Source organism: Ranitomeya variabilis, chromosome 5 (assembly GCF_051348905.1).
Source record: "Ranitomeya variabilis isolate aRanVar5 chromosome 5, aRanVar5.hap1, whole genome shotgun sequence".
Classification (NCBI taxonomy): Eukaryota; Metazoa; Chordata; class Amphibia; order Anura; family Dendrobatidae; genus Ranitomeya; species Ranitomeya variabilis.
In genome coordinates this window covers 429,964,345-429,988,754 of record NC_135236.1, presented here as the reverse complement: position 1 = coordinate 429,988,754, position 24,410 = coordinate 429,964,345, and the positions used below count along the sequence as shown (strand labels likewise).

The 24,410-nt window shown below is 46.4% G+C and overlaps 1 protein-coding gene across 1 annotated transcript in view; it reads right to left on the bottom strand.

Moving 5' to 3' along the window:
- The window catches only part of TRHDE (thyrotropin releasing hormone degrading enzyme), a 1,510,236-nt gene that overhangs the window by 1,378,112 nt on the left and 107,714 nt on the right, over nt 1-24,410 (bottom strand). The window lies entirely within an intron of this gene.

Sequence of the window (24,410 nt, the reverse complement as noted above, 5' to 3'; positions counted from 1 at the left end):
GATTGGAGGGGGGATCTCAAATGATCCTGGACTCCCCCTGGGTGAATTCAAGTGGACGGGGTTTAAATAATCCTGCAGAAGGGATGATTAAGGAACTCGTTAATGGGTTTTTTGGTTTGGCCAGGTTAGTTATTATCTGCATCCAAGCTGGTGCATAGCGGCTGGGGGTAAGACTTAACCTGGGGGCCAAGGTGGATGTTGGATATTTGCAGTTTATATATTGGGTTTTCGAGGATCACCCCTTCTGGGAGGATATTGCTTAAATTGTTTTTTATTAGATGTTAATAAAAGGCTGCTGTAGCCAGTTAATCCAATTTAAGTCTGGGGTGTTCATTGGGGCTTTAGAGTAAAAGAAATTATGAAGAGTCAGGGGTTTAAATGGGTTAGGAATAGAAGCTCACATGAGTTATGGGTACCCCTTATGTCAAGAAGTTTTCAGTTGAATAAAATGTGTCAGCCTAAAAGTACACATTTGCATTGGAAAACAAAAAAAAATCCAACAGATTTTCCAGCAATGATGCTTCTAAGCCACAAGTCTGCCACCATCACAAAGGATAATGGAAATATTCTGTGTCAGCCTGGTGACCTGGTGCCTATTATACTGTAATAGTTAGCCCAATAAGAGAACTAAAAATATACATTTTTAAATAAGGTGTATGTAATAAAAAGGGTTTTTTTTCTCCTATTTTAAATAATATTTTCTTTTTTGTAAACCTTCTTAATTTGAAAGGAAATCTATCTGAAGGTTTATGCTTTTAATAAACCTTTTAAATAATAGTCAGTTAGTCGACTATAAAACATTTGCACACATACCTTAGTGATCGCAGACAGACTTAGCATTAGGAAGAAAATGAAAATTTTCACTTATGCAAATGAGTATGCAAGTTCCCCAAGGGTAGTCTAAGGTCTGACATGTACTACAGCTCTCCTCATTAAACCATGTCTAATGTTCCCCTATTCTGACAGGCACTGTAATCTCTCACTTACATATTGCTGGCACAGGAACACATGCTGCACAAAAGCTTTTCCACTCAGCGTGTCCACATGGACATTTCCTTCTCTGAACCCTGTTCACACAGGTAATATACAGATTATCAGGTTTTTAAATACATCAGATAGGGATTGCATACATCAGTTAGGACTGCTCTATATGGGTATATCTTGACATTTGGTGGAGCAGCTTAGTATAAATTTTTTGCAAAAAACATATCAACCAAATACCCTGTTTTTTACATCTTTTTACTAGCACTTGTGAATTACTGTGATTTTTTTAAACGGAGTGTTTTTGGTTTTACTATGCTCTTTTGTGTCTTCTAGTTTCTTGGTGGTGTTTGAGCATGTTCCTACAGACTTGTTCACTGTGCAAGTAGCCCATGTGTTCCTGTTTCCATAATTATTCTCTTGTGTCTACAAGACTAGGGAGTTACCCACCACTCCTTGTGGGCTATCTGCACAAAAGCTATTCCACTCAGTGTGTCCACATGGACATTTCATTCTCTGAACCCTATTCACACAGGTAATATACAGCTGTGATTTTTTTGAAACTGAGTGTTTTTGGTTTTACTGTGCTCTTTTGTGTCTTCATATTGCTGGCACAGTACATATGCCTGGTATGCTTCCTGACATGGGTCTCATAGTACATGCAATATATATATATATATATATATATATATATATATATATATATATATTATATATATATATATATATATATATGTATATATATATATATATATATATATATATACTATAAATAAATAGAAAAGTTTGCGCCTGTATACACCCTCGGTGAGAAAAAAAAAAAAAAAAAAAGAAAGATAAATAAATAAAAACTAGATAAATAAATAAAAACTTGTGCACAATCCCTTTGAATAGGATTTACGTGCAAATACAGCCTCTGAATTAAGGTCCGCTTTGTGCAATGCAAGTTTTCCGGGTTAAAACTATTGGTGCATATGCAAAATTGTGACTACTCCCAATAGCCAATATAAATAGTTAATTTTACCTTATCTGTAAGGTGATGTTGAAATCCTAAGTGAAAACCCTGCAGTCTTCTCCTTATCTTCCTTCACAGCTTACCATGGTTACTAGATAGAATCCGCATTCCTGTAGCAGCTTAACAGCAATAATAAATCTTCAGGAGCGTGGTCCCGGCCGGTGACACACGCTCCCTAAGCCTCCTTCCTGGTGTAGCACGGACTCACCGAGCCCCGTAGTCAAAGAATGCAATGCCGCGTCCGGCTAGCAGGACCTTAGGTGACGCAGGGTGTCACGTGGTATGCAGGGATACGAGGCGCTGTTAGGACCAAATCCAACGCGTTTCAGAGATCACGGTCTCCTTCATCAGGGATGGTCCTTAAACAAACACAGCTGCTTTATATACTCACTGTTCTCTTCGCTGTAATGAATCAACGTTAGGGGTAGATGTTTCAAATGAACGCGAATAACTCAATTTCACTGTTCAAACCAGATGGCTTTAACCCCTTCCCGACCTGTGACACAGCGTATGCGTCATGAAAGTCGGTGCCTTCCCGACCTGTGACGCATATGCTGTGTCACAGAATGATCGCGTCCCTGCAGATCGGGTGAAGGGGTTAACTCCGATTTCACCCGATCTGCAGAGACAGGGGGAGTGGTGCTTCAGCCCAGGGGGGGCTTCACCCCCCCGTGGCTACTATCGCTCTGATTGGCTATTGAAAGTGAAACTGCCAATCAGAGCGGTTTGTAATATTTCACCCAAAAAAACGGTGAAATATTACAATCCAGCCATGGCCGATGCTGCAATATCATCGGCCATGGCTGGAAAACCTAATCTGCCCCCACCCCACCCCATCGATCGCCCCCCCAGTGCTCCGGTGCGCGGTCCGCCCCCCTAATTCGTTCTGTCCGCTCCTCCGTCCTCCTGTCTGCTCCCCCCGTGCTCCGGTGCCCCCCCCCTGTGCTCCGGTCCCCCCCCGTGATCCGATCACCCCCCCTTCATACTTACCAGGCCTCCCGATGTCCGTCCGGCTTCTCCATGGGCGCCGCCATCTTCCAATATGGCGGGCGCATGCGCACTGCGCCCGCAGAGTCTGCCGGCTGGCAGATTCATTTCAGAAGTATTTTGATCACTGCGATATAGCCTATTGCAGTGATCAAAATGAAAAAAAAGTAAATGACCCCCCTTTATCACCCCCATAGGGACAATAATAAAAATAAATAAAATATTTTTTTTTTTCTGCTAGGGTTAGGGTTAGAACTAGGGTTAGAATTAGGGTTAGAATTAGGGTTAGGGGTAGGGTTAGGGCATGTGCACACAGTGCGGATTTGGCTGCGAATCCGCAGCGGATTGCCGCGGATCCGCAGCGGATCGGCCGCGGATCCGCAGCGGATCCGCCGCGGATCCGCAGCGGATTGGCCGCTGCGAATTCGTAGCAGTTTTCCATCAGGTTTACAGTACCATGTACACCTATGGAAAACCAAATCTGCTGTGCCCATGGTGCAGAAAATACCGTGCGGAAACGCTGTGTATTTTCCGCAGCATGTCAATTTTGTGCGGATTCCGCAGCGTTTTACACCTGTTCCTCAATAGGAATCCGCAGGTGAAATCCGCACAAAAAAACACTGGAAATCCGCTGTAAATCCGTAGGTAAAACGCAGTGCCTTTTACCTGCGGATTTTTCAAAAATGGTGCGGAAAAATCTCACACGAATCCGCAAAGTGGGCACATAGCCTTAGGGTTAGGGTTGGAATTAGAGTTAGGGTACCGTCTCACAGTGGCACTTTGATCGCTACGACGGTACGATCTGTGACGTTCCAGGGATATCCATACGATATCGCTGTGTCTGACACGCAGCAGCGATCAGGGACCCTGCTGAGAATCGTACGTCGTAGCAGATCGTTTGGAACTTTCTTTCGTCGCTGGATCTCCCGCTGTCATCGCTGGATCGTTGTGTGTGACAGCTATCCAGCGATGCATTCACTTGTAACCAGGGTAAACATCGGGTTACTAAGCGCAGGGCCGCGCTTAGTAAACATCGGGTTACTAAGCGCAGGGCCGCGCTTAGTAACTCGATGTTTACCGTGGTTACCAGCGTAAAAGTAAAAAAAAAAAAAAAAACGTACATACTCACATTTCGGTGTCCTTCAGGTCCCTTGCCGTCTGCTTCCCGCTCTGACTGTCTGCCGGCCGGAAAGTGAGAGCACAGCACAGCAGTGACGTCACCGCTGCTCTCTGCTCTCACTGTACGGCGGCACTCAGTCAGAGCGGGAAGCAGACGGCAAGGGACCTGAAGGACACCAAAATGTGAGTATGTACGTTTTTTTTTTTTACTTTTACGCTGGTAACCACGGTAAACATCGGGTTACTAAGCGCGGCCCTGCGCTTAGTAACCCGATGTTTACCCTGGTTACCCGGGACCTTGGCATCGTTGGTCGCTGGAGAGCAGTCTGTGTGACAGCTCCCCAGCGACCACACAATGACTTTCCAACGATCACGGCCAGGTCGTATCGCTGGTCGTGATCGTTGGTAAATCGTTATGTGAGACGGTACCCTTAGGGTTGGAATTAGGGCTAGGGTTGGAAATAGGGTTAAGATTTGGCTTGTGGTTAGGGTTAAGGATAGGGTTAGGGTTGTGTTGGGGTTACAGTTGTGGGTAGGGTTGGGATTAGGGTTAGGATTAGGGTTGGATTTAGGGTTACGGGTGTGTTGGGGTTAGGGTTGTGGTTAGGGGTGTGTTGGGGTTAGGGTTGTGATTAGGGTTATGGCTACAGTTGGGATTAGGGTTAGGGGTGTGTTGGGGTTAGTGTTGAAGTTAGAATTGAGGGGTTTCCACTGTTTAGGCACATCAGGGGTCTCCAAACGCAACATGGCGCCACCAATGATTCCAGCCAATCTTGCGTTCAAAAAGTCAAATGGTGCACCCTCCCTTCCAAGCCCCGACGTGCGCCCAAACAGTGGTTTACCCCCACATATGGGATACCAGCGTACTCAGGACAAACTGGGCAACAACTATTGGGGTCCAATTTCTCCTGTTACCCTTGCAAAAATAAAAAAATACTTGCTAAAACATAATTTTGAGGAAAGTACAATTATTTTTTATTTTCACGGCTCTACGTTATAAACTTATGTGAAACACTTGGGGGTTGAAAGTGCTCACCACACATCTAGATAAGATCCTTTTGGGGTCTTGTTTCCAAAATGGGGTCACTTGTGGGGTGTTTCTACTGTTTAGGCACATCAGGGGCTCTGCAAATGCAACGTGACGCCCGCAGACCATTCCATCAAAGTCTGCATTTCAAATGTCACTACTTCCCTTCCGAGCCCTGACGTGCGCCCAAACAGTGGTTTACCCCCACATATGGGGTACCAGCGTACTCACAACAAACTGGGCAACAAATATTGGGGTCCAATTTCTCCTGTTACCCTTGTGAAAATAAACAATTGCTTGCTAAAACATCTTTTTTGAGGAAAGAAAAATGATTTTTTATTTTCACGGCTCTGCGTTGTAAACTTCTGTGAAGCACTTGGGGGTTGAACGTGCTCACCACACATCTATATAAGTTCCTTGGGGGGTCTAGTTTCCAAAGTGGGGTCACTTGTGGGGGGTTTCTACTGTTTAGGCACATCAGGGGCTCTGCAAACATAACATGATTCCCGCAGACCATTCCATCAAAGTCTGCATTCCAAATCGTCACTACTTCCCTTCCGAGCCCCGCCATGTGCCCAAACAGTGGTTTACCCCCACATATGGGGTATCAGCGTACTCAGGAGAAACTGGACAACAACTTTTGGGGTCAAATTTTTCCTGTTACCCTTGGGAAAATTAAAAAATTCTGGGCTAAAAAAATATTTTTCAGGAAAGAAAACACATTTTTTATTTTTACGTCTCTGCGTTATAATCTTCTGTGAAGCACTTGGGGGTTCAAAGTGCTCACCACACATCTAGATAAGTTCCCTTGGGGGTCTAGTTTCCAAAGTGGGGTCAATTGTGGGGAGTTCCTACTGTTTAGGCACATCAGGGGCTCTGCAAACGCAACGTGACGCCCGCAGAGCATTCCATTAAAGTCTGCATTTCAAAACGTCACTACTTCCCTTCCGCTCCCCGACGTGTGCCAAACCAGTGGTTTACCCCCACATATGGGGTATCAGCGTACTCAGGAGAAACTGCACAACAACTCTTGGGGTCCAATTTCTCCTGTTACCCTTGGGAAAATAAAAAATTGTGGGTTAAAAAATCATTTTTGAGGAAAGAAAAATAATTTTATATTTTCATGGCTCTGCGTTATAAACTTCTGTGAAGCACTTGAGGGTTCAAAGTGCTCACCACACATCTAGATTAGTTCCTTGGGAGGTCTAGTTTCCAAAATGGGGTCACTTGTGTGGGAGCTCCAATGTTTAGGCACACAGGGGCTCTCCAAACGCGACATGGTGTCCGCTAATGATTGGAGCTAATTTTCCATTCAAAAAGCCAAATGGCGTGCCTTCCCTTCCGAGCCCTGCCGTGCGCCCAAACAGTGGTTTACCCCCACATATGGGGTATCATCGTACTCAGGACAAACTGGACAATAACATTTGGGGTCCAATTTCTCCTATTATCCTTGGGAAAATAAAAAACTCCGGGCTAAAAATCATTTTTGAGGAAAGAAGAATATTTTTTTATTTTCATGGCTCTGCGTTATAAACTTCTGTGAAGCACCTGGGGGTTTTAAGTGCTCACTATACATCTAGATTAGTTCCTTGGGGGGTCTAGTTTCCAAAATGGGGTCACTTGTAGGGGAGCTCTAATGTTTAGGCACACAGGGGCTCTCCGAACGCAACATGGTGTCCACTAACGATTGGAGCTAATTTTCCATTGAAAAAGTCAAATGGCGCGCCTTCCCTTCCAAGCCTTGCCGTGCACCCAAACAGTGGTTTACCCCCACATATGAGGTATCGGCGTACTCAAGAGAAATTGCCCAACAAATTTTAGGATCCATTTTATCCTGTTGCCCATGTGAAAATGAAAAAATTGAGGCTAAAAAAAATTTTTGGTGAAAAAAAAGTACTTTTTCATTTTTTTACGGATCAATTTGTGAAGCACCTGAGAGTTTAAAGTGCTCACTATGCATCTAGATAAGTTCCTTGGGGGGTCTAGTTTCCAAAATGGGGTCACATGTGGGGGAGCTTCAATGTTTAGGCACACAGGGTCTCTCCAAACGCGACATGGTGTCCGCTAACGATGGAGATAATTTTTCATTCAAAAAGTCAAATGGCGCGCCTTCCCTTCCGAGCCTTGCCGTGCACCCAAACAGTGGTTTACCCCCACATATGAGGTATCGGCGTACTCAAGAGAAATTGCCCAACAAATTTTAGGATCCATTTTATCCTGTTGCCCATGTGAAAATGAAAAAATTGAGGCTAAAAAAAAATTTTGTGAAAAAAAAGTACTTTTTCATATTTACGGATCAATTTGTGAAGCACCTGGGGGATTAAAGTGCTCACTATGCATCTAGATAAGTTCCGTGGGGCGTCTAGTTTCCAAAATGGGGTCACTTGTGGGGGAGCTCCAATTTTTACGCACACGGGGGCTCTCCAAACGTGACATGGTGTCCGCTAAAGATTGGAGCCAATTTTTCATTGAAAAAGTCAAATGGCGCTCCTTCGCTTCCGAGCCCTGCCGTGCCCACAAACAGTGGTTTACCCCCACATATGAGGTATCAACGTACTCAGGACAAATTGGACAACAACTTTTGTGGTCCAGTTTCTCCTTTTACCCTTGGGAAAATAAAAAAATTGTTGCTAAAATATCATTTTTGTGACTAAAAAGTTAAATGTTCACTTTTTCCTTCCATGTTGCTTCTGCTGTTGTGAAACACCTGAAGGGTTAATAAACTTCTTGATTGTGGTTTTGAGCACCTTGAGGGGTGCAGTTTTTAGAATGGTGTCACTTTTGGGTATTTTCAGCCATATAGAACCCTCAAACTGACTTCAAATGTGAGGTGGTCCCTAAAAAAAATGGTTTTGTAAATTTTGTTGTAAAAATGAGAAATCACTGGTCAAATTTTAACCCTTATAACTTCCTAGCAAAAAAAAAAATTCTTACAAAATTGTGCTGATGTAAAGTAGACATGTGGGAAATGTTATTTATTAACTATTTTGTGTCACATAACTCTCTGGTTTAACAGAATAAAAATTCAAAATGTGAAAATTGCGAAATTTTCAAAATTTTCGCCAAATTTCCGTTTTTTTCACAAATAAACTCAGAAATTATCGACCTACATTTACCACTAACATGAAGCCCAATATGTCACGAAAAAACAATCTCAGAACCGCAAGGATCCGTTGAAGCGTTCCTGAGTTATTACCTCATAAAGGGACACTGGTCAGAATTGCAAAAAATGGCAATGTCATTAAGGCCAAAATAGGCTGGGTCATGAAGGGGTTAATGAGTCCAGATTAAAAATCCAACTGCTCTCTGCCCTCGACATTTTTTTCATATATATATACTAGCTGAAGAGCCCGGCATTGCCTGGGCATAGTAAATATCTGTGGTTAGTTATAGCACCTCACTTCTCTTATTTTCCCATCACGCCTCTCTTTTTCCCCCTCACATCTTTCATTTTCTCCCTCACACCTTTCATTTTCCCCCTCGCTCCTCTCATTCCCCCCTCACACTTCTCATTCCCCCTAACACTTGTCATTTCGACCTCACATCTATCATTTTCCGATCACTCCACTATTTTCCCTCACTCCTCTCATTTTGCACTCACACCTTTTCATTTTCACCTCACATCTCTCATTTTCACCTCACCTCTCATTTTCACCTCACACCTCTCGTTTTCCCCTCACTATATACATGTTTGTCATCTCGCTTATATATAGTATACACCTGTATGTCATCTCCTGTATATAATATATACCTGTATGTCATCTCCCCTGTATATAGTATATACCTGTGTGTCATCTCCCCTGTATATAGTATGTACCTGTATGTCATCTCCTCCTGTATTAGACCTCGTTCACACGTAATTTGGTCAGTATTTTTACCTCAGTATTTGTAAGCTTAATTGGCAGCCGGATAAATCCCCAGCCAATATGAAGCCCCCCCTGGCAGTTTATATTAGCTCACACATACACATAATAGATACTGTAGGTCATGTGACTGACAGCTGCCGTATTTCCTATATGGTACATTTGTTGCTCTTGCAGTTTGTCTGCTTATTAATCAGATTTTTATTTTTGAAGGATAATACCAGACTTGTGTGTGTTTTAGGGCGAGTTTCATGTGTCAAGTTGTGTGTGTTGAGTTGCGTGTGGCGACATGCATGCAGCGACTTTTGTGAGATGAGTTTTGTGTGGTGACATGCGTGTAGCAACATTTTGTGTCAGGTTGCATGTGACAGGTTAGTGTAGCAAGTTGTGTGCAGCAAGCTTTGCGCATGGCGAGTCTTGCGCGTGGTGAGTTTTATGTGTGGTGCGTATTAAGTGCAAGTTTTGTGTGAGGCAACTTTTGCGTGTGGTGAGTTTTCCATGAGGTGAGTTTTGCACGTGTGACTAGTTTTGCGTGAGCCTAGTTTTGCATGTGGCGAATTTTGCGCATCGCGAGTTTTGAGCGGTGACTTTTGTGTTTCGACTTTTATGTGGCGAGGTTGGTGTATTTGTGGTGAAATGTGTGCTGAGGGTGGAGTATGTGTTCAAGCACATGGTAGTGTGTAGCGCATTTTGTGTGTGTGTTCATATCCCCGTGTGTGGTGAGTATCCCATGTCGGGGCCCCATCTTAGCAACTGTATGGTACATACTCTTTGGCCCCATTGCTCTTATTCTTTAAGTCCCCCTTGTTCACATCTGGCAGCTGTCAATTTGCCTCCAACACTTTTCCTTTCACTTTTTCCCCATTATGTAGATAGGGGCAAAATTGTTTGGTGAATTGGAAAACGCGGGGTTCAAATTCTCAACATAGCCTATGACGCTCTCGGAGTCCAGACGTGTGACTGCGCAAAATGTTGTGGCTGTAGCTGCGATGGTGCAGATGCCAAACCCGGACACACACACACACACACACACACACACATTCGGCTTTATATATTATATATATATATATATATATATATATATATATATATATATATATATATATATTTAAAAAGAAGTCCTTTTTTCACTCTAAATTGTGTGCTGCCTCCAATCTCTGAATATATATATTGTGCACATGCACACTATATACATACATATACAGTATGTTAGGGCTAGCAGAATGCACCAAATAATTAGGAAGATAGAGTAAGGTGCGTTCGCAGCCCGGGGTCCACCGTGCAGAGATGGAACCTGCTGCTAAGTAATGACGGACTATATGGCAGTACAATGTGGATACACACACGGGTTAAATTCACCCTGTGTGGAGGAAGCAAACCCTGTTGCGTCACAGGGCCACGGTACCGCACCAAGAGCGCAAGCAAGGAGTCTCAGAACTCAATCCCAAGACACAGGATTTGAGTTCATATAGACCTCTTGCGCTCGACACCGCAACTGGGGTGTCAGAGAGAAAGAAATAATATTAATAAGGATGCACGAGAGTGTGTGTGGTGCCGCACTGGCGGACACCACTAACCACCCAGGCTTGGGTCAGGAAAGCACTGTGAAAGCGCATGGCACCGCACTGGCAGTCACAGCAATAGACTCAGTTTTGTGCTTTTCGTGCTGATGGCTAAGTCGGGCGCTAGATATCAATCATCCACCTTACGCGAGCAGTCATTCAATAGGGATGGGATATTTAAGGATGACTTGCACTCATCAACACACACACATATACAAATGTACACTAGCTCATGGCCGTGCGGTCATGCAAACCATTTATAGCTGCAGCATGTACAGGACCTTCCCAGAATGACCAATGGGAAGCTGCCACAGAAGTTGAGCACCTTCAGGACCTTCCTGGAGGACCAATGGCATCTGCTGCAGTATCTGAGCATGTGACCCTCATTCTCCAATGGGAGATCTTGCCCTGGGAATGCTCAGAAGGGGAAAAGCAGGACTTAGTCCAAAAAGCGTCTGCTCGCCGCTGCCCAGCACTGGCTTCAATGGCAGAAGCTGGAAAAGCAGCAGTAACCCTATGCACAGAGTAAGACTGAGCAAGATGCTGGGACCGACGTCTCCGCTGAACAGACTCCACTGTGGCTGGAGAAGAATGGGAGACCACAGTGGAGATGGTTCGAGATTCCCCCTGTGCAGAGGCGGGAACTCGACACCTAACATGGCCCCCCTCCTTGGACCTCGCTACGCTCGAAGGCAGCAATGAGCTGTGGAGCTCGAATGTGTTCAGCAGGCTCCCAGGACCTGTCCTCTGGGCCATAACCCTTCCAATACACCAAATAGAATTTTTTGCCACGTACCACCTTACACCCCAAAATAGCGTTCACCTCGTAATCGTCCATAGGTGAACCCAATGTCCCGGCATATGACTCAGAAAACCGGGACATGTATTCGGGCTTCAAGAGAGACACATGAAAGGTGTCGGTGATACTCAGGCGTGGAGGAAGAGCCAGACAGTAGACCACAGGGTTAACCTGTTCGAGGACCTTGAAGGGACCCAAGTAGTGAGGTGCAAACTTAGTGGACTCAACACGCAGCCTGACGTTAAGGGCGGAGAGCGACACTAAGTCACCAGGAGCAAAGGTCAGAGCGGTGCGCCGATGAGCGCCGATGATCGGCGAAGGACCTCATTCTCTCCTTGGAGGCCCGAATGGCATCCTGAGTGCAGTCCCAAATGTCCCGTGCCTCCACAGCCCAGTCTGCCACCCTGGGGTCGACGGAAGACACCGGCATAGGCACAGGGACACGCGGATGCTGGACATAATTAAGGAGGAATGGAGTCTGACCGGTGGAGTCGGCTACGGCGTTGTTAAGCGCAAACTCTGCCCACGGTAGCAAGGATGCCCAGTCATCCTGCCTGGCAGAAACAAAATGTCATAAATATGTGACCACGGTCTGGTTGGCCCTCTCTACCAACCCATTTGCCTCGGGATGATATGCCGAAAAGAGATTTATCTCATAAGGGCGGTGAGGCAGAAGGGTCTCCGCAGCCCTTTTGGAGAAAACGTCCGCATAGGGCCAATATTGCTTGGGAAGAGAGGATAAATCTGCGGGCACCTCAGTAGTAGCAACCTGAACGCTCTCCCTCTGACATCTACCCCAAGATTCACCCCATCCTAAAAATCTGCCTGTGGACCACTCGATATGAGGAGAGTGATACCGCAGCCAAGGCATCCCTAACAGGATCTCATCATTTCCCTCAGGAATGACGAGCAGAGATATAATCTCCTGATGAGATGGCGACATGGACAGAGTGAAAGGGATGGTCTGGTGTGTTATCTGTGGGGGCAGTGCTGACCCATTCACCACTCGTACAGTTACTGGTTGAGCTAGCATTACCAGGGGTATTGTGTGACATCGGGAGAAGGCAGAAGACATAAAATTGCCCTCTGTTCCAGAATCCACGCAGAGCTCTACCAAGTGAGTGAATGAGCCTATTGTAATTATCTCCTTAAAGGACAATTTGGAGGCAAACATCGCCGTGTCTAGTGTACCTCCACCTACTACCACTAGATGCTGACGTTTCCCTGACCGCTGGGAATGTCTGGTGGCAAGATGTCCTGACTGCTGACAAACATGACAAACCTGGAAGGGACCCAAGTAGCGAGGTGCAAACTTAGGGGACTCAACACGCAGCCTGATGTTAAGGGCGGAGAGCAACACTAAGTCACCAGGAGCAAAGGTCGGAGCGGGGCACCGATGAGCATCAGCGAAGGACCTCATTCTCTCCTTGGAGGCCCGAATGGCATCCTGAGTGCGGTCCCAAATGTCCCGTGCCTCCACAGCCCAGTCTGCCACCCTGGAGTCGACGGAAGACACCGGCATGGGCACAGGGACACGCGCATGCTGGCCATAATTTAGGAGGAATGGAGTCTGACCGGTGGAGTCGGCTACGGCGTTGTTAAGCGCAAACTCTGCCCACAGTAGCAAGGATGCCCAGTCATCTTGCCTGGCAGAAACAAAATGTCGTAAATATGTGACCACGGTCTGGTTGGCTCTCTCTACCGACCCATTCGCCTCGGGATGATATGCCGAAGAGAGACTCAACTCAATACTGAGTAGACGACAAAGCTCTCTCCAGAATCGAGATGCAAACTGGGGACCCCGGTCACTGACAATTTTGTCCGGCATACCGTGTAGGCGAAAGATATGTTTGATGAACAATGCAGCCAGAGCCTGTGCAGAAGGTAACCGTGGAAGAGGCACCAAGTGCGCCATTTTGGAAAAATGGTCCGTGATTACCCAGATAATGGTGCAGCTACGAGACTTGGGTAAGCCCACCACAAAATCCATCCCAACCATCTCCCAGGGCCTGTCCACCACCGGCAGGGGGTAAAGCAACCCAGCTGGCCATTGCCAAGGAGACTTGTTCTTGGTGCAGGAGACACATGCCTGAACATAGTCTGCGATGTCACAAGCCATATGCTGCCATCAGTACGTCCTCGCCAAGAGCTCAGATGTCCTCTTGGCCCCAAAATGTCCACCCACCCTGGACGAGTGAGCCCAAGAGAGAACCTCCGGTTGCAAATTAGATGGAATGAAAGTCTTGCCTGGGGGCACAGACTCTAGCGAAACCGGAGCCACAGTTCTTAGGCTCTCTGAAGGGACAATAAGCCGAGGCTCCTCCTCCTCCTCTGATGACACTACAGAGCGAGATAGCATCGGCACAAACGTACTTCTCCCCGGAAAGAAAATTGAGGGTGAAATAGAACCGGGAGAAGAACAGGGACCATCTAGCCTGACGAGAATTTAGCCACTGGGCTGTCTGTAAATACACCAAGTTCTTGTGGTCTGTGAACACCTGGAAGGGAAAGTGAGCTCCCTCCAGAAGATGTCTCCTGTTATGACCCCAATGGCAGAGGGTCTCAGAAATAAATACCAAGTCTGCAAACACAAAAAACCAGCTCATAGGGCAGTGGTAACTGGGCTGACCGTATATCTAATCCTAGCACCACAAATAGCAGCAGCCGGGGAACGTGCCTACGTTGGTTCTAGACGTCTCGCGCCAGCTGGAGAACTAACTAACCCTAGAAGGGAAAAGATAGACCTTTCTTGCCTCCAGAGAAAAGACCCCAAAAGTTGGATACAAGCCCCCAACAAATAATAATGGTGAGGTAAGAAGAAAAGACAAATGTAAGAATGAACTAGATATTTAGCAAAGAGAGGCCCACTGACTACTAGCAGAATATAGTAAGATGACTTATACGGTCAGCAAAAACCCTATCAAAATTTCCACGCTGGATATTCAAGAACCCCCGAACCGTCTAACGGCCCGGGGGGAGAATACCAGCCCCCTAGAGCTTCCAGCAAAATCAGGAATCACATTTAGTACAAGCTGGACAAGAAAATAGAGCAATGCAAATAACCAAAAAACAAAGAAGCAGGACTTAGCTTAATTTTGCAAGAGCCAGGACCAGCAGACAGGAGCAAACAGAAAGGAACTGATTACAATGATGCCAGGCACCAGACTGAGAATTCAGGAAGTTTATATAGCAACACCCCTGGATTAACGACCCAGGTGGGTGCCAAACTGAGGAAAGACAATCCCACAGTGACCACAAGAGGGAGCCAAAAAAGTCTAATTCACAACAGTACCCCCCCTTTAAGGAGGGGTCACCGAACCCTCACCAAGACCACCAGGGCGATCAGGACGAGCAGCGTGAAAGGCATGAACTAAATCGGCCGCATGCACATCAGAGGCAACCACCCAGGAATTATCCTCCTGACCATAGCCCTTCCACTTGACCAGATACTGAAGCCTCCGCCTGGAGAGACGAGAATCCAAGATCTTCTCCACCACGTACTCCAACTCGCCCTCAACCAACACCGGAGCAGGAGGCTCAACAGAAGGAACCACAGGTACAATGTACCGCCGCAACAAAGACCTATGGAACACGTTGTGAATGGCAAATGACACCGGAAGATCCAAGCAAAAGGACACAGGATTAAGGATTTCCAATATCTTGTAAGGACCGATGAAGCGAGGCTTAAATTTAGGAGAGGAGACCTTCATAGGAACAAATCGAGAAGACAGCCATACCAAATCCCCAACACGAAGTCGGGGACCCACACCGCGGCGGCGGTTGGCAAAACGCTGAGCCTTCTCCTGTGACAACTTTAAGTTGTCCACCACATGATTCCAAATCTGCTGCAACCTATCCACCATGGAATCTACCCCAGGACAGTCAGAAGGCTCCACATGTCCCGAGGAAAAACGAGGATGGAAACCAGAGTTGCAGAAAAATGGCGAAACCAAAGTAGCGGAACTAGCCCGATTATTAAGGGCAAACTCAGCCAACGGCAAGAAGGTCACCCAATCATCCTGATCTGCAGAAACAAAACACCTCAAATAAGCCTCCAGAGTCTGATTAGTTCGCTCCGTTTGTCCATTAGTCTGAGGATGAAAGGCAGACGAAAACGACAAATCAATGCCCATCTTAGCACAAAAGGATCGCCAGAACCTGGAAACAAACTGGGATCCTCTGTCAGACACAATATTCTCAGGAATGCCGTGTAAACGAACCACATTCTGAAAGAACAAAGGAACCAGATCGGAAGAGGAAGGCAGCTTAGGCAAAGATACCAAATGGACCATCTTGGAAAAGCGATCACATACCACCCAGATGACAGACATGCCCTGAGACACCGGAAGATCTGAAATGAAATCCATGGAAATGTGTGTCCAAGGCCTCTTCGGGACAGGCAAGGGCAAGAGCAACCTGCTGGCACGAGAACAGCAAGGCTTAGCTCGAGCACAAGTCCCACAGGACTGCACAAATGACCGCACATCCCGTGACAAGGAAGGCCACCAAAAGGACCTAGCCACCAAATCTCTGGTGCCAAAAATTCCCGGATGCCCTGCCAACACCGAGGAATGAACCTCGGAAATGACTCTGCTGGTCCACTTATTAGGAACAAACAGTCTGTCAGGTGGACAAGAATCAGGTCTACCAGCCTGAAATCTCTGCAACACACGTCGCAAATCCGGAGAAAAGGCTGACAAGATTACTCCCTCTTTAAGAATACCAACCGGTTCTGCGACTCCAGGAGAATCAGGCACAAAGCTCCTTGAAAGAGCATCAGCCTTCACATTCTTTGAACCTGGTAAATACGAGACCACAAAGTCAAAACAGGAGAAAAACAATGACCAACGGGCCTGTCTAGGATTCAGGCGTTTAGCAGACTCGAGATACATCAGATTTTTGTGATCAGTCAAGACCACCACACGATGCTTAGCACCCTCGAGCCAATGATGCCACTCCTCAAATGCCCACTTCATGGCCAACAACTCCCGATTGCCAACATCATAATTCCGCTCAGCAGGCGAAAACTTCCTAGAGAAAAAAGCACATGGTCTCATTACAGAGCAACCAGGGCCTCTCTGCGACAAAACGGCCCCTGCCCCAATCTCAGAAGCATCCACTTCAACCTGAAAGGGAAGTGAGACATCAGGCTGGCACAAAACAGGTGCCGAAGTAAACCGGCGCTTCAACTCTTGGAAAGCTTCCACGGCTGCAGGAGCCCAGTTAGAAACATCAGAACCTTTCTTGGTCATATCCGTCAAAGGTTTAACAACGCTAGAAAAATTAGCGATAAAACGACGGTAGAAGTTAGCAAAACCCAAGAACTTCTGAAGACTCTTAACTGACATGGGTTGAGTCCAATCATGAATAGCTCGGACCTTGACTGGGTCCATCTCCACCGCAGAAGGGGAAAAAATAAAACCCAAAAAGGGAACCTTCTGTACTCCATAGAGACACTTTGAGCCCTTAACAAACAAAGCATTCTCCCGCAAAACCTGAAACACCATCCTGACCTGCTCTACATGCGAGTCCCAATCATCAGAAAAAAACAGAATATCATCCAGATAAACAATCATAAATTTATCCAGATACTTCCGGAAAATATCATGCATAAAGGACTGAAACACTGAAGGAGCATTAGAGAGCCCAAAAGGCATCACCAAGTACTCAAAATGACCTTCGGGCGTATTAAATGCAGTTTTCCATTCATCTCCTTGCTTAATGCGCACAAGGTTGTACGCACCACGAAGATCTATCTTGGTGAACCACTTGGCACCTTTAATCCGGGCAAACAAGTCCGACAACAGAGGCAAAGGATACTGAAATTTAACAGTGATTTTATTCAGAAGCCGATAGTCAATACAAGGTCTGAAAGATCCGTCCTTCTTGGCCACAAAAAAGAATCCCGCACCAAGAGGGGAAGAGGATGGACGGATATGCCCCTTCTCCAGAGATTCCTTGATATACGAATGCATTGCGGTATGCTCAGGTATAGACAGATTAAATAATCTTCCCTTAGGAAATTTACTACCTGGAATCAAATCTATAGTGCAGTCACAGTCCCTATGAGGAGGAAGAACACTGGACCTGGACTCGCTGAATACATCCTGATAATCAGACAAATACTCAGGAACTTCCGAAGGAATAGAGGAAGCAATAGACACCGGCGGGGAATCACCATGAATTCCCTGACAGCCCCAACTTGACACAGACATTGCCTTCCAATCCAAGACTGGATTATGGGTCTGTAACCATGGTAGACCCAAAACGACCAAATCATGCATTTTATGCAGAACAAGAAAATGAATCACCTCCCGATGTTCAGGAGTCATGCACATGGTTACCTGTGTCCAAAACTGCGGTTTATTTTCTGCCAATGGCGTAGCATCAATACCTCTAAGAGGGATAGGATTTACCAACGGCTCAAGAACAAAACCACAGCGCTTGGCAAATGACAGATCCATAAGACTCAGGGCAGCACCAGAATCCACAAACGCCATAACAGGGTAGGAGGACAATGAGCAAATTAAAGTCACAGACAAAATAAATTTAGGTTGCAAATTACCAATGGCGACAGGACTAACAACCCTTGTTAGGCGTTTAGAGCATGCTGATATAACATGTGTAGAATCACCACAGTAAAAACACAACCCATTCTGACGTCTATGATTTTTCCGTTCATTTCTAGTCTGAATTCTATCACATTGCATTAAATCAGGTGTTTGTTCAGACAACACCACCAGAGGATTAGCGGCTTTGCGCTCCCGCAAACGCCGGTCAATATGAATAGCCAGTTCCATGGAATCATTCAGACTTGTAGGAATGGAGAAACCCACCATCACATTCTTAATGGCTTCAGAAAGGCCATTTCTGAAATTTGCGGCCAGAGCACACTCATTCCACTGAGTAAGCACGGACCATTTCCGAAATTTTTGGCAATACACTTCAGCCTTATCCTGGCCCTGAGAAATAGCCAGCAAGGCTTTTTCAGCCTGAATTTCAAGATTGGGTTCCTCGTAAAGCAATCCGAGCGCCAGAAAAAACGCATCAATATTTGCCAATGCCGGATCTCCTGGCGCTAGCGAGAAAGCCCAATCCTGAGGGTCGCCCTGTAAGAAAGAGATAACAATTTTAACTTGCTGAGCTGAGTCTCCAGATGAACGGGGTCTCAGAGATAGAAACAATTTACAATTATTCCTGAAATTCCTAAACTTAAATCGGTCTCCAGAGAACAGTTCAGGAATAGGTATTTTAGGTTCAGACATAGGACTACTGGTAACAAAATCTTGTATGCCCTGCACACGAGCAGCAAGCTGATCTACACTTGTAATCAAGGTCTGGACATTCATGTCTGCAGCAAGCTCAAGCCACTCAGAGGTAAAGGGGAGGAAGAAAGAGAGGAAAGAAAAAAAAAAAAAAAAAACCTCAGAATTTCCTTTCTTATTATCCCACTTCTGCAATGCATTAAACATTCAACTTTGGCCTGGCATACTGTTATGACCCCAACGGCAGAGGGTCTCAGAAATAAATACCAAGTCTGCAAACACAAAAAACCAGCTCATAGGGCAGTGGTAACTGGGCTGACCGTATATCTAGTCCTAGCACCACAAATAGCAGCAGCCGGGGAACGTGCCTACGTTGGTTCTAGACGTCTCGCGCCAGCCGGAGAACTAACTAACCCTAGAAGGGAAAAGATAGACCTTGCCTCCAGAGAAAAGACCCCAAAAGTTGGATACAAGCCCCCAACAAATAATAACGGTGAGGTAAGAAGAAAAGATAAACGTAAGAATGAACTAGATATTTAGCAAAGAGAGGCCCACTGACTAATAGCAGAATATAGTAAGATGACTTATACGGTCAGCAAAAACCCTATCAAAATTTCCACGCTGGATATTCAAGAACCCCCGAACCGTCTAACGGCCCGGGGGGAGAATACCAGCCCCCTAGAGCTTCCAGCAAAATCAGGAATCACATTTAGTACAAGCTGGACAAGAAAATAGAGCAATGCAAATAACCAAAAAACAAAGAAGCAGGACTTAGCTTAATTTTGCAAGAGCCAGGACCAGCAGACAGGAGCAAACAGAAAGGAACTGATTACAACGATGCCAGGCACCAGACTGAGAATTCAGGAAGTTTATATAGCAACACCCCTGGACTAACGACCCAGGTGGGTGCCAAACTGAGGAAAGACAATCCCAGAGTCATATCACTAGTGACCACAAGAGGGAGCCAAAAAAGTCTAATTCACAACAGTCTCCACTCCGAGAAAGCCAACTTCATAGCTAGCAACTCCCTGTCCCCAATGGAATAATTCCTCTCCGCTGGTGAAAAGGTCTTAGAGAAGAAGAAGCAAGGATGCTTCCGACCTTGAGCATCTTTTTGGAAGGGGACTGCTCCAGCACCAACGGATGAGGCATCCACCTCCATAAAAAATGGCCTCTCTACATCGGGGCGATGTAGGATAGGAGCGCTAGCGAAGTGTGACTTAATCGAGAGAAAGGCCTTGGAGACCTCCTCCGACCACAATTTGGGATTTGCCCCCTTATTGGTGAGGACAACCAAGGGAGCTACCAATGCTGAGAAGTGGGAAATGAACTGGCTATAGTAATCAATGAACCCCATAAAGCGCTGCACCGCTTTGAGAAAATGGGGTTCCTGCCAGTCCATCACAGCCTGTAGCTTGGCAGGATCCATAGCCAATCCCTGGGCAGAGATGATATAGCCAAGGAAAGGCAAGGATTCCAGCTCAAACACACACTTCTCCAACTTGGCATAGAGGGAGTTAGCCCGTAGGAGGTCAAAGACCTTGCAAACATCTCTCCGGTGGGAGTCTATATCTGGAGAGTAGATGAGAATATCATCCAGATAAACTACGACCGAGGTGGAAAGCATATCCCGGAAGATGTCATTTACAAAGTCTTGGAAAATGGCTGGGGCATTACAGAGCCCGAAGGGCATCACCAGATATTCATAGTGCCCATCCCTGGTGTTAAAAGCCATTTTCCATTCATCCCCCTCACGGATGCGAATCAGGTTGTAAGCATACCGCAGATCTAATTTAGTAAATACCCTTGCTCCCCGTAGCCTATCAAAAAGCTCAGATATCAGGGGTAGTGGGTACTTATTTTTAACGGTGATGGCATTAAGACCCTTGTAGTCTATGCATGGACGTAGTTCTCCACTGTTCTTCTGTATGAAGAAGAACCCAGCCCCTGCAGGTGACACTGACTTCCTAATGAATCCTCATGCCAGATTCTCTCGGATATACTGTGACATTGCCTTCGCCTCCGGGAGAGACAACGGATAGACTCAACCCCGGGGAGGCTCAGCACCAGGCAAGAGGTCAATAGGGCAGTCATAAGGGCGGTGGGGCAGAAGGGTCTCCGCAGCCCTTTTGGAGAACACGTCTGCATAGGGCCAATATTGCTTGGGAAGAGAGGATAAATTTGTGGGTACCTCAGTAGTAGCAACCTGAACGCTCTCCCTCTGACATCTACCCCAAGATTCACCCCATCCTAAAAATCTGCCTGTGGACCACTCGATATGAGGAGAGTGATACCGCAGCCAAGGCATCCCTAACAGGATCTCATCATTTCCCTCAGGAATGACGAGCAGAGATATAATCTCCTGATGAGATGGCGACATGGACAGAGTGAAAGGGATGGTCTGGTGTGTTATCTGTGAGGGCAGTGCTGACCCTTTCACCACTTGTACAGTTACTGGTTGAGCTAGCATTACCAGGGGTATTGCGTGACGTCGGGCGAAGGCAGGAGACATAAAATTGCCCTCCGCTCCAGAATCCACGCAGAGCTCTACAGAGTGAGTGAATGAGCCTATTGTAATTATCCCCTTAAAGGACAATTTAGGAGGCAAACATCGCCGTGTCTAGTGTACCTCCACCTACTACCACTAGACGCTAACATTTCCCCGACCGCTGGGAATGTCTGGTGGCAAGATGTTCTGACTGCTGGCAAACATGAGAAACCTGGAGTGCACGAGCGGTCCGGGACTTAGATCCCGCTCGTGACACTTCCATGGCCTCATGTGACTCAGGAGCCTGGACTGGAGATTCCAAAGGTTTGACGAAGGTGGGAGCAAGCCAAAACCTCTGCCTACCCTGGGCTCGCTCTAACCTCCACTTGTGAAAACGGAGGTCAATACGAGTTAACACTGCTATTAACTCCTCCAGTGTGGCGGGAATCTCCCTAGTGGCCAGGGCGTTATCGGATTAAGGGCTTTATCCGATCACTCCAGCTCAGATGCTAGGGTGCAGAAGTGGACGGCAAAATGGCTGACCACGGATGAGCCCTGAGTCAATGCCAACAGTTGGAGCGCCGTATCATGGGTTACATGAGGTTCTAAAAATACCTGCTTCAGAGTGCTCAGGAACAACGAAGCACTGTGCACCACATGATCGCCATGCTCCCACAGCAGTGTAGCCCACTCCAACGCCCTGTCCGACAGGAGAGACACAATAAACCCCACCTTAGCCCGCTCTGTAGGGAAACGAGAGGCCAGAAGCTCGAGATGTATAGAGCACTGACTCACGAAATCCCTGCAAGACTTACTATCACCCGAAAATGTTTCTGGCAGTGGGAGGCGAGATAGAGTCGGTACAGGGGTGGCAGTGAACAAGGTTGCTGCAGCTATACTAGAAGCCTGAACAGCAACTGCGGTTACATCCACAGCTGAGGTTGTGCTCTCGAGAGCCGCCAACCTACCCTCCAGCTGCTGGATGTACAGCAAAGATTGCTGGTTGTCCGTCATTACTAGCCAGACCCTGGCGCTAGTGTAATGTTAGGGCTAGCAGAACGCACCAAATAATTAGGAAGATAGAATAAGGTGCGTTCGCAGCCCGGGGTCCACCGTGCAGAGATGGAACCTGCTGTGAAGTAATGACTGACTATATGGCGGTACAATGTGGATACACACACGGGTTAACTTCACCCTGTGTGGAGGAAGCGAACCCTGTTATGTCACAGGGCCGCGGTACCGCACCAAGAGCGCAAGCAAGGAGTCCCAGAACTCAATCCCAAGACACAGGATTTGAGTTTATATAGACCTCTTGCGCTCGACACCGCAACTGGGGTGTCAGAGAGAAAGAAATAATATTAATAAGGATGCACGAGAGTGCGTGCGGTGCCGCACTGGCAGATACCACTAACCACCCAGGCTTGGGTCAGGAAAGCGCTGTGAAAGCGCACGGCGCCGCACAGCCGGTCACAGCAATAGATGCTGTTTTGTGTGTTTCGTGCTGATGGCTAAGTCGGGCGCTAGATATCAATCATCAACCTTACGCGAGCAGTCATTCAATAGGGATGGTATATTTAAGGATGGCTTGCACTCATCAACACACACACACATATACAAATGTACACTAGCGCATGGCCGTGCGGTAATGCGAACCTTTTATAGCTGCAGCATGTACAGGACCTTTCCAGAAGGACCAATGGGAAGCTGCCACAGAAGTTGAGCACCTTCAGGACCTTCCTGGAGGACCAATGGGATCTGCTGCAGTATCTGAGCATGTGACCCTCGTTCTCCAATGGGAGATCTTGCACTGGGCATGCTCAGAAGGGTAAAAGCAGGACTTAGTCCAAAAAGCATCTGCTCGCCGCTGCCCAGCACTGGCTTCAATGGCAGAAGCTGGAAAAGCAGCAGTAACCCTATGCACAGAGTGAGACTGAGCAAGATGCTGGGACCAATGTCTCCGCTGAACAGACTCTACTGTGGCTGGAGAAGAATGGGAGACTGCAGCAGAGATGGTTTGAGATTCCCCCTTTGCAGAGGCAGGAACTCGACACCTAACACAGTATATATATATATATATATACAAATACAGTGCTCAGAATAAATGAGTACACCCCTACCCCTTAGAAAAGTTGGGTTTTAGACAATATTTAATAACTAAATGCAATAGCAATTTCCAAAATGAGGCCTACAGTGACCCGTGATGGTGGCAATATACTTACTGTATTTTTCGGACTATAAGATGCACCCCAAATTTGGGGTGAAAATTGCGGCAAAAAAAGATTTTTTATAAGATGGGGGTCCGTCTTATTGTCCGAATTTAAGATATCTTACCTGAGGGCAGGTGGTGGCAGAGCAGGGTCACAGGAGGAATGGTGTCAGCAGAGGTGCGGTGATGCTGAGGTGCGGTGGGCAGTACGGCATGCACCTGGGCAGTGTCCCTTCCTGCTTAGGTGGGCGACGCCATGGCCTGGTGTCCATGGGGGGTTGCGGCAGTGCTGTGGCGGCGAAGTGTGTCACTTCCTCAGGTGAGGTGATGCCGCGGCCCGGTATCCAAGGTGAGCAGCAGTGCTGTGTTAATCACCAGTTTCTCGGTGGCGGTGGCCAGCTTCCTGAAGCCATGCATGCGCAGATTAAGTACTCTGCTTCCCAGGGCTTCAGGAAAATGGCCGCGGGAGGCCGCGCGTGTGCATATGGAGATCGCGGCGGCCATTTTTCTGAAGCCGAGATCTCAATCTGCGAACTCGGCTTCAGGAAAATGGCTGCCACAATCTCAATCTGCACATGTGCAGCCTCTTGCGGCCATTTTCCTGAAGCCCCATGAAGAAGAAAACTCAATCAATCAATTTTCATATCAACTAATTTGAATAAAACAGAAAATTTTGTAATTAAAATTTTATTATTAGCCTTAGTTCAAGTTATGGGTTAAATAAATGTTCTATGAAACTCAGTCTTGGCAAAAGTTTAGAAATTGTTGCTGTGTTCAATGAAATGTTGATTATCCCCTTAGTGACTGAGCCAATTTTGACCTTAATTAGCAAGTCAAATTTTACAATTCTGACCAGTGTCATTTTATGTGGTTATAACTCAATGTATCCCACTGATTCTGAGTGTTTTTTTGTGACATATTGTACTGCATGAAAGTGATAAAAAATGACTTGTGTTTATTTGTGAAGAAAAGGAAATTTGGCAAACATTTTGAAAATTATGCCCTTTAATCAGAGAGTTATGTCACACAAAATAGTTAATAAATAACATTTCCCACATGTCTACTTTACATCAGCACCACTTTGGAAACTTAATTTTT